Here is a 10,211-nt window from a genome sequence, read left to right as displayed (position 1 = left end):
CAATTCCGCTGTGTCTGAGGCCTGTCTTTTTACCACCTTCCTAAAACCCTCTGATTTTATGGATTCCCACAATTCCCCCTCTCTGTTGACCCAAAAAGAAACCTTCATAACCGTGTCATTTATTACTTGCGTTTCATAGCCCTACTGTAATATTTTTTGCTTACTATCTGCTAAAGGCCTGTCCTTGCTGACACTAAGCATTGCTGTATTACAACACAACAACTTAATGCTGTGAAGGCCCAGTCAGTAGAAAGGGTATGAATCATGTCTGACAATAGTTACAAGTCATTGTTCAAAAATCTCTTGTCGATTCCAGGGTCTTAATTCAAAACCCTCCTCCCTTTCTATACCCTTATCTACCATCTCTGTGAGATTTCGAGCACTTTCTGTGATTCCACTTCCTAATTCTCTCTCTTGTATGACAAAAACTTCTTTGACCATTTTGTTCATCATTCGCTGCTTACACTGAAGTATACAGGGCATTACTATCAATATCACTACCAAAATGCCCAATACATAGAGACCTATCTTGCAAAGTTGCCTTAGCCAAGGAGCAAAGCTCCATTCTTGGAACAAATATCCAAACAGGACCCACCGTCTTCTTTAATTTGGGCTGTCAAATCTTTCAGCTTTTGTATGCTTTTGTGGATGGATTCAGAATGATCTGACAGGTTCATACAACACAATCCTTCAAATTCCTCGCAACCATGTCCTTGTGACAGTAAAAGAAAATCAATTGCTGCTCTGTTTTGAAGGGTAGTATGTTTAACACTATCAACATCAGTCAACATATCACCAATTGCAGAGGATGTGTCATTAACTTTTTTGCTCAGCCAGCATCCAACTCGATCTAATTGCTTCAATGCCATTGCTGAAGCCAGTTGAGGTAAAAACAAACCTGCTGAAACCCTTTTTGCAGCCTTCCAAGGCATGAAATCACTTCTATAGTTCTCATCATAAGGATGAGCAGATCTTCTTCTCCTTTGTTTCTTTTTCATAACTGCTTTGGCTGCGGGCGCAATTACAGTGAGCATCCCAATGCTACATGGGCCACCTTCAAGGTGTGCTGGAATGCCTTGCCAAGCCCTTTCTCCACAAATGAACCAATATCCCTTGGGCAATTGTCGTGGATATTGGTCAGCCTCAGAAAGCACATCCCAACTGTTTGAAAAATTACACCAAAAACTTAAATTTCTGTATGCAAAATAATGGGGAGTAACATTGTACTTTGGAGAGTCACCTTCTCACCAGCCACTAGCTGTGAAGGTAAAGCAAAAGTCCATTGTTAAAGAACCAAGGATTTCCGGTTCTTGGGGTTCAGATACTGCTCTGGGAAGTTTTTTGGCCCAAACGTTCCAATTCAATGCAGGATCGTTCCCATTGTCAGTTTCACCTGGCTTTCCATTGCATTGCTTTTTGACCAAAGGCAACTCTTTTACTGGCACACCAACCAGACAGGTTGAGAAAGGCTTTTCTGGTTCCAAATCAGACAAACATATAGTATCCGAGCCGGCAGCCTTGGCTAAGGTCACCCAAACATTTGTTTTCGGTTGTTCCACAGGCAAATCTGCACAACAAAAAACAATTAGAACCCACCAAAACCAACAGACAATTTGATTTTGCTCCATTCTGTTCGTGAGCTAAGTTTTGGCAAAATCCTCACATATATACCAATTTTAAAACTTTGCTTTTAGCCTTAAGATAAAATTTGACGTTGAAAATCCAACAGAGGGGATCTATAACTTAACAAAAACAAAACCACAAACTTTTGCCCAAAAATCAGCTCTACAAAACAAACACTTGACATACAATTGCCACACTTATAAATAACATTAGCACAAAATCAGAGTTTGCAGGTTCCACCGATGCACAACGAACGTCAGGCGTGACCCAGGATCCCTCTGCTGGGCTCACATCTGTGTACTTGCTTCCTCAGTTCTGTACTCTTCAACATGTTCTGGGGTGTGATATGGTTTGATGTTTTTGGCTGGAACCCACTTAATTCCTGCACCTGTAGAGACCCTTCTACTATTTGAATGTCTAACTCCCCAGCATTAGTTTTTTGGTTCAGCCAAGTTACGACTGATTTGTGACTTTTGCCAAAGCCATCAGTGAAGAGAGTTACTGCATTTAAAGGTTCTTCACTTAATTTAGGTTTCTCCCTAAAACTCAATTTTGCTTGCAATAATTTGTGAGCTGGGTAGTGAAAAGAACAAACACCTGGGAAGTCCAACAATGCCTACTATAAATCATCAGAATTTTGCATTGCCCAATTAAGATAATCTTTGGCAAATAGATAATTGCAAATTCTTGACCTGCTAAAGTTAGCAATCTGGTTCTGGCCTTAATTACAATTTGTGCTATCATTTCTAAAACTGTGAAAATAGTCTTTGGAAACCTGTAGGGAAGAAAAGTTCATTCTATTATCAACGAAGGATCTGTCTCAGAAGGGTCCCACTGGAAAATGAGACCACAAAGTTGCATTTTTTCTCCTAAAATTGCAAAAAAGAAAGGCTTTTCTGGAATACAGTGATGAGCTTGTCTTCTTTGAAGAGCTTCCCTGACCTTGTCGAGGGCTGCACGAGCTTCAGGTGTTAGGTTCTTGGAGAGGTGATGTTGCAGCTTCCTCTCAGTAAATCGAAAAGTGGACTTAGTTCATCATTGGTGATTCCCAAAACAGGTCTGACCCAATTGATTTCTCCCAAAAGTTGTTGTAAGTCTTGCAGATTGTTGACACTGGTCCAGAGCTGTATCTTCTGTGGTGTTATTGTCTCCTCAGTCATCTTCCAACCCAGATACCTTCAGGGTGGAACCTCTTGGATTTTTATTGCAGAAATTTCAAGTCCAGCATTTTGGATTTCAGCGACAACACTAGCATGGGTATTCCCACAACAAGCTATTAAATACTTCTGTTAATTCAGTGTACAAAGATATGTGAAAATACATCTTCAAGAATATTTAGGCCTCAACTGAAAATAATCTGAATGGATGTTAGATGATTCCCCAAAATATATCTTAGTTTATGAGATTAACATTTCACACTTGAGTGTTAACACTTATACTGCACTGCATGTTTAACTGATTCTTCCAAACTTTCCCCATCTTCCTTTCAAAAATAATAAATTTTCCATCACTTTAAAGTAACTAATGACTTGAATTTCTAAAATGGTTTGAGCACAGAAAATTCTGTTTATCTGACAATATCTAACAATCTGCTTTGCCATATTTCCAGTTTGTATCTGTAGACATAATTTAGATAGCTGCCATTGCTATCTAAACTAAAATGAACTCCAAGTTTTTTGATGTTCATCCATTAATAAGGACTGGTTTTAAAGACAATGTCCTTGAAAGTGGATGCTTTCCCAGTGTGCCAAGCTACTCATCTGTCTAATTTCCTTGGTAAGTGAATTCCTTGGATGTTTTCTTATGTAGGATTGTAAGGGTATATCATGTTGTACAGAAAGTGAATGCTGCCAAATATAGCCTGACCCTGCCCTGAGAGACTACATTCTAAACACACTTCAGATACCTCACAGCACAGCTCAAGTAAATATGGCTTTGGATACATACGAGTCAGAAATAATTTCTCCTTTTGCCTTCAACCTATGTAGGGTACCAGATATGCTATTTGTTTCAGTACCCAGAAGAAAAGAAGTGATGATGAATGTAAAACACAAATGTCATTATTATCTTTCTATATTAAAAAATATCTCTGTATTCTCAAACACGTATAAGAATACGTGTTTGAATAAGAAGAATCCTTTGCTAGACTTCTGTTGAAACATCTCTCCTAAAGCTCTGAATATTTTGCATTATCAGCTTGTGTTTAATATACTAATTTATCAGTTTAAGTACTGAATAGACCCAAAGAATTTTACTTAAGATGTTAGCTTCACATTTTCATGAAAGTAATTTCCTTATTTCCTCTTCATTACTCTGAGCTTCTTAAAATCCACAGGCACAAAAGCCTTTTCTCTCATATGTTGAAACATGGGGAAGCAGACCACTCCGCATTTTGGTTTTAACCACTGAAAGACAAAAGGAAAGAAATTATATAAACTGTCATTGGCTTGCTAAGTAGTGACAATCTCTAAGCAAATCGTAGAATCACAGAATCATAGAAACATAGAGCCATGCAATAACTTGCATTGGAAGGGATCTTAAATATGACCTGGTTCCAGCTTCCATGTGATGGGCAAGGACGCCTTCCACCAGACCAGGTTGCTCAGAGCCCCATCCAACTTTGCCTTGAACACTGCCAGGAATGGGGCAATCACAGATTCCTTGGACAACCTGTGCCTTGACATGCCTTACCATGCTCATGGCAAAGAATTTCTTCCTAAAATCTAAATATAAAATATAATCCCACCCTTCTCCAGTATGAAGTCATGCCCCCTTTTCCTGTCCCTATATGACATTGCCAGAAGTCTTTGTCCATGTCCTAGGCTGACTATATGATGCTTTTATCCTCAATCGTCTTGTTCTGTTTATGCTGAATGTGATAAATAAGTACGATTCGTGCTAATGAAAATTGAAACAGTAATTAGTATTGATACAGTAATTAATATTTGAGAATAATAAATAGTTAAAAAGTTGTAATGCCAAAGAAGAGAGAGGAGAGGCTCCACCCCCCCTTCCCAGATGTTTTCAAAGACCACAAGAAAGAAGCTGAAGAAACAGTTACTAAAAATGACCAAGAACCCAGTTAGGTCCCAGAAAATGCTAATTATAATAGATTTATTGCCTTGATATATAGATGCAGTGATACGTTACTCTTAGCTTACATTGTACTAGCTTAGTGCGCATGTGTAACCCAAAAGTGAATTAAAAGACAACAAAGAAGACTACAGGGCCTTCATCAGTGACGACCCCCAAAGACTTGTGCCACCACCAAACCGAGTAGTAGCGCATGCATAATAAAAGTAGTAATGAGAGCGGAGACAGAAAAGTGATGAACTGAAAATAGGAGGAGATGGTATTGACACATGGCATATAAGGAGTGACTTTCACTTAGCAAGACTATACGTGAAGTAGCAAGAGTCAAGAACTCTGCCCTCCATACCCCGCAGTTGTTTTTGCTTATGCGCTATTATTTGAACCAAATTATCCCTTATTTATATATTTTCTAAACTATTCAATTAAAATTGCTGCTACCTTAAATATTATCTAGGGTTTTTTTGATAAAATAATTAAGCAAACATAAGACTGAATAATAAGTTTTCCACCTTTAAGACTTGTTACAGAGACTGAAGGGGGGAGAGAAAAGGCATGCAGTTTGTTTTCAGACACTACACTCACTCCTTCACATTCTGGCTCCTGGATTGTGTTATCTGTGGATTGACAGGCAGTGGGACAGAGCTCTCCTTTGCTTTTAGTTAGTTTAGCTAGCTGAGGCAAAGAAGTTCCCTGGACTGTGGGGGTTTTTTTCCCTTTTCTTTAGACCTGTTTAAACCTGCTCTGGACTGTACAGCCAGCAGAGCACTGGCAGCTGCACCTGCGGCCCACCAGGCCGGGCCTGGGCCGTGGTGTTTTCAGCACCTGAGGGACTGACCAGAAACTGAGTGAGCTGAACTGCAGCCCATGGAGGGATTTTCTCAGTTTGTCATCTCTTTGGGAGCAGCAAGGGGTTTTATTGTTTAATATTGTTTAGGTTTTATTGTTTAATAAACAGGTTTTTTCCACTTTTCTCTAAGGAGTTATTTTCTCCCAGACCTGTTGGGGGGAGGGGGCAATTGAATCTGCTCTCCTAGAGGAGCCCCTCTGGGAGGCTGTCTCCAAAATTTGCCCTGAACCAGGACAGTCCAGTCTTCCTGTAGAGACTCCTTAGGTAGTGCTCTAATGTCTTCCTTTAGCCTTCTTTTCTTCAGGCTGAACAACTGCAACTGTCTAAGCCTGTCTTCTGAGGAGAGCTGCTCCAGCTCTTGAATCATCTTCCTGCCCTCTGTTTAACAGGTTGAAGTCTTCCTTATGTAGGGGACCCCAGAGCTGATGCAGCCCTGCAGGTGGGCTCTCAGCAGAGCAGAGCAGAGGGGCAGAATCCCCTCCCTGGCCCTGCTGCCCACACTGCTCTGGATGCAGCCCAGGACACGTTTGGCTCTCTGGGCTGGGAGTGCCCATGGCTGGGTCATGTCCAGCCTCTCATCCACCTGCACCCCCAAATCCTTCTCAGCAGGGCTGCTCTCCATTATTCACCTTCCAGCCTGCATTTGTGCTTGGGATTGCCCTGACATGACTGATATGCCAAGACAGAAGATTCATCTTAAATGCATCTTAAATGCCTGCCCAGTACTGAATTATGTTAACAAGGAATGTAAGAAAACCCATTTGCCTCTACCCTGTAGATAACTGTTACTTTTAAAGTGATAAAAAACAAATGGAAAAACCAACTCCCCAAAATTTTAGCTTGTAAGTTCTGATATATTCCTGTTGGCATTTTTTCCCAAACATTCCATATACACTGGGACAGGAGATGGAGAGTGAATGAATAGTTATTTGTCATGCAAATCAGTTTTGTTAAAGGCATTACAAATACTAGATGTGGGTTTTCTAATTTTGTTATGACTCAGCTGTGTGAAAGAAATGAGCCTGTGTTCTGGTGCTGCATACCTTTCCAGAAAAATGGTTAAAAAACATTTCACAAGGAACATACATGACAACTTTCTATGTTTTGTATGCTGAACTTTTTATGTTTTCTATGCTGTTCTCTGAGTTCACATAGTAAACTTTACCTCTTTCATTTTGCATATTAGTGTGAATAATATATTGCTTATGATAGAGGTCATTACTTACAATTTATTGCTTAAAAACTTGTATTTACATAGTAATGTATGATACTTCTTTTATTTTAAAATTACTTACTACAGATGTCATCAAAATGAATGACATCCAATTTTAAACCAAAAAGTTGATTCCATTTATGAGAACAGTACCATATTTGAATAGCAGAATATACCATGTTGATCAGTATTTTTAGAGTATATAATTTTATTTTCAATCTGTGAATACTCTGCACCTGTAAGATTTGATATCTACAGTCCAGACCCTCTTTTTATCCTCTTTGCCTCTACTACCTTAGATATTAAAAGAAAAAAATGGTAAATGCTGCTAAAAATGAAATGAAATTTTATGAAATGCATTTCATAAAAATGAAAATGCCAAACAAATGCCTTCTAAAGAATTCTGCAGGACAGTTGGCTGTGTTTCATGGTTCATTTATTACTTATCAGTGATTCAATTTTGCTTTAAGAATGAGAAGATGCCATCATAGAACTTTTCAACTGAGAGCTGTGGTAGTAGTAAAATAGAAAAATCCACAGCCTTCTAATAAATACGGTTTACACAACCTGCCCAAGATAGAACTTTTTTTTGATAGAAAGGTGGGAGCCGTGGCCAGAGAGCCGTGCTGCCCTTCAGAAGGGCCTTGATAGAGTGGAGAGAGGGGCACAGAAGAACTGCCTGGAATTCAGCAAAGGCAAATGCAGGGTCCTGCACCTGGGGAGGAAGAACCCCGGGCACCAGCACAGGCTGGGAGCTGATCTGCTGGGAAGCAGCTCTGAGGAGAAGGGCCTGGGGTTCCTGGTGGACCGCAAGCTGTCCGTGAGCCAGCAGTGTGTCCTGGTGGCCGGGAAGGGCAATGGTGTCCTGGGGTGCATTGGGAAGAGCAGTGCCAGCAGGGTGAGGGAGGTGATCCTGCCCCTCTACTCAGCCCCGGGGAGGCACAACTGGAGCGCTGTGTCCAGTTCTGGCTCCTCAGGACCAGAGAGACACAGAGCTGCTGGAGCTGGTCCAGTGGAGGTGACAAAGATGATGGGGGGGACAGGAACATCTCTCCTGGGAGGAAAGGCTGAGGGAGCTGGGCCTGCTCAGCCTCGAGCAGAGATGGCTGAGAGGGGACCTCATCAGTGTCTGAAGGAAGAGTGTCAAGAGGATGGAGCCAGGCTCGGCTTGGTATTGCCAATGGAAATTGGGAAAAAGCTAGTTTAGCTAGTCTGGCTCTTGATTTTTATCCTTCACCATGAAGAAGCTTGGAACTGATCCTGTTTAAAGGGCTGGAGTGATGCCTAATGTATGTCTTCATGAGAACTGAAACTTTTAAGGGATCAAAGAGAATAAGCATGAGTAACTTAATCACACAAAGTGTAGAACAGAAAGTAACAGATGACTTCTCAAGATAACCAACAAATATGTAACAATTTCCACACATCAAAAGTGGAACTTTGGCATGGAACAGAAGAAGGCAAACTTTCCACCCATTCCTATGCGAATAACCTATCACTGGAATATTTTACCAGGAGCAGAAATGAATTTACTATTATAGCAACTCTCATTTTATTTTTAATTGGAGCATAGCTTTTAGAAAAACAGACAAGCTGGGATGAAACGAAGTCCTATGGTCTGTGTTGTACAGGAAATTAGACCAGAAATTTGCAGCAACATCTCTCTAGTCCTTATGTTAAATTATAATGCATTTTTGTGCCAGCAATCTTGGGGCTTATTGACATGGTATAACAAAAGAATTGCTGTCAGCTTTTGAGAGACTTCTAAGAAATGTTATCGCTTGAAATTCAGAGTAATGTGTGCTACGTTCCATTTATTTAATTTGATTTGTTGCTAACAGGAACATAGAGCAGAAGCCAGCTGAGCAGGGAAATTGCATGCATATATCCAGCATCAAAGCGTGGTGGTAAGAACACCAAGGTTACGGGTTCCATGCCTGTACAGGCCATTCACTGCAGAATTGGACTAAATGATCCTGGTGAGTTCCTTCCAACTCACAATATTTTGAAATTTATGAAAAGGAAATAAACATGAATTTAACAGAGGACAACTGGGAATAAAATACTAACTCATACAATACTAAGTTTTACTTAAAGAGTTCCTACTCCACTTTCCAGCTCACTATTTGTCCCTGTTCCATTTGAACTTCCTATGGCTTTATATTTTGGTTTCTGATCCCTTATCCCAAATAGGTTTTTTTGCACAAGAATGCTGTAATGTACCCTGTGGTCAAAGGAGGTATAATTGAAAAATCCCTTAGTTCCTCTACTGTGACTTTGGGGGAAAAAAGAAAATAAAGAATGCTGTCACTCTAGTCTTTCTACTAATAATCAATTTTATTTTTCTACAAGTAAAGCAGAAAGAAGCTCTTAACTTTCAGTTTTCTTTTTGCTACACCACAGCATCTGTAGCCCTTAATTACCTAGGTTCTGCTCATCAGACAAAAATTATCCCTTTAAGTAGAAGGAAAAGAAATGAAAGAAAGCAAGGGAAAAGCCTGGTGTTTTGGCAAATCTCTGTAAAGTCTCTTTCAGACTAACGAACTCAATGCTAGATATTCCTAGCTTTGCTGTGCTCTTAAATAACACAGGCCTCATGATCTCATGGCTCACAGCTATGAAGAAGGTCAGGACTCCAGCTACCAAAAAGACCTCTCAGATATCTGCTCAAAAACTCACTAAAGCTGTAGATCTCCTATGGGCGTTTTTTCCCACTGTCTACCCCCCAGACTACATCTTCCCACACTGCCCCAGGGACTGTGCCCTCTCTGTGGTCTGTCTATCACCATCCCTCTAGGGATCACTGAGCTACAGAATGGTTGAGGTTGGAAGAGATCTGTGGAGGTCACCCAGACTAAGGAAGCTCACTTTCTTTTCTTTTGTTCCATTAGCAATCAATTGCTTTTCCCATAAATGTGTGGGGTGGTTTTGTTTTTTGTCTTCTTGTGGTTTTGTGTTTTTTACAGTTTTTGTCTTTTGTTGTTGTTGTTGTTTTTGGGGGGGGGGGTTGTTTGTTTTTTTTTTGTTGTTGTTGTTTTGGTTTGATTTGGGTTTTTCTCTTTTCTTTATTTTTTTTCCAGAGCAAAGCTTGAACTCATGGTAGTGCAAATGGTTTGAGCACATAAGTGAAGTGCTGAAGTACCTCAGACAGTGGTGGGCCAGTACAAGTGTTTATGTGGAGTTCTGACGGGATGGCTGCCCTCTAGCACATGTGGCAGAAGGCTTGGAAGATGGTCAGGGTGTTTACACTGCCACAATGCGAATGAATAAGTAGCGTGAGTGTGAGGTTTGCATCTGTTCTCTACCACTAATAATGCCATAATGGTTAATATTACGTGAGCTCCTCTCCCAAGAAAGTCTTGACAATGCAGTTCTTTCTTTGGACACTTACACTTATATTTCTGTTTTAAAACAGTGCTTGTCAATATCCAAGAA

This window comes from Melospiza georgiana, chromosome Z (assembly GCF_028018845.1).
Source record: "Melospiza georgiana isolate bMelGeo1 chromosome Z, bMelGeo1.pri, whole genome shotgun sequence".
In the NCBI taxonomy this organism is placed as follows: domain Eukaryota; kingdom Metazoa; phylum Chordata; class Aves; order Passeriformes; family Passerellidae; genus Melospiza; species Melospiza georgiana.
This window is presented reverse-complemented; position numbering follows the sequence as displayed.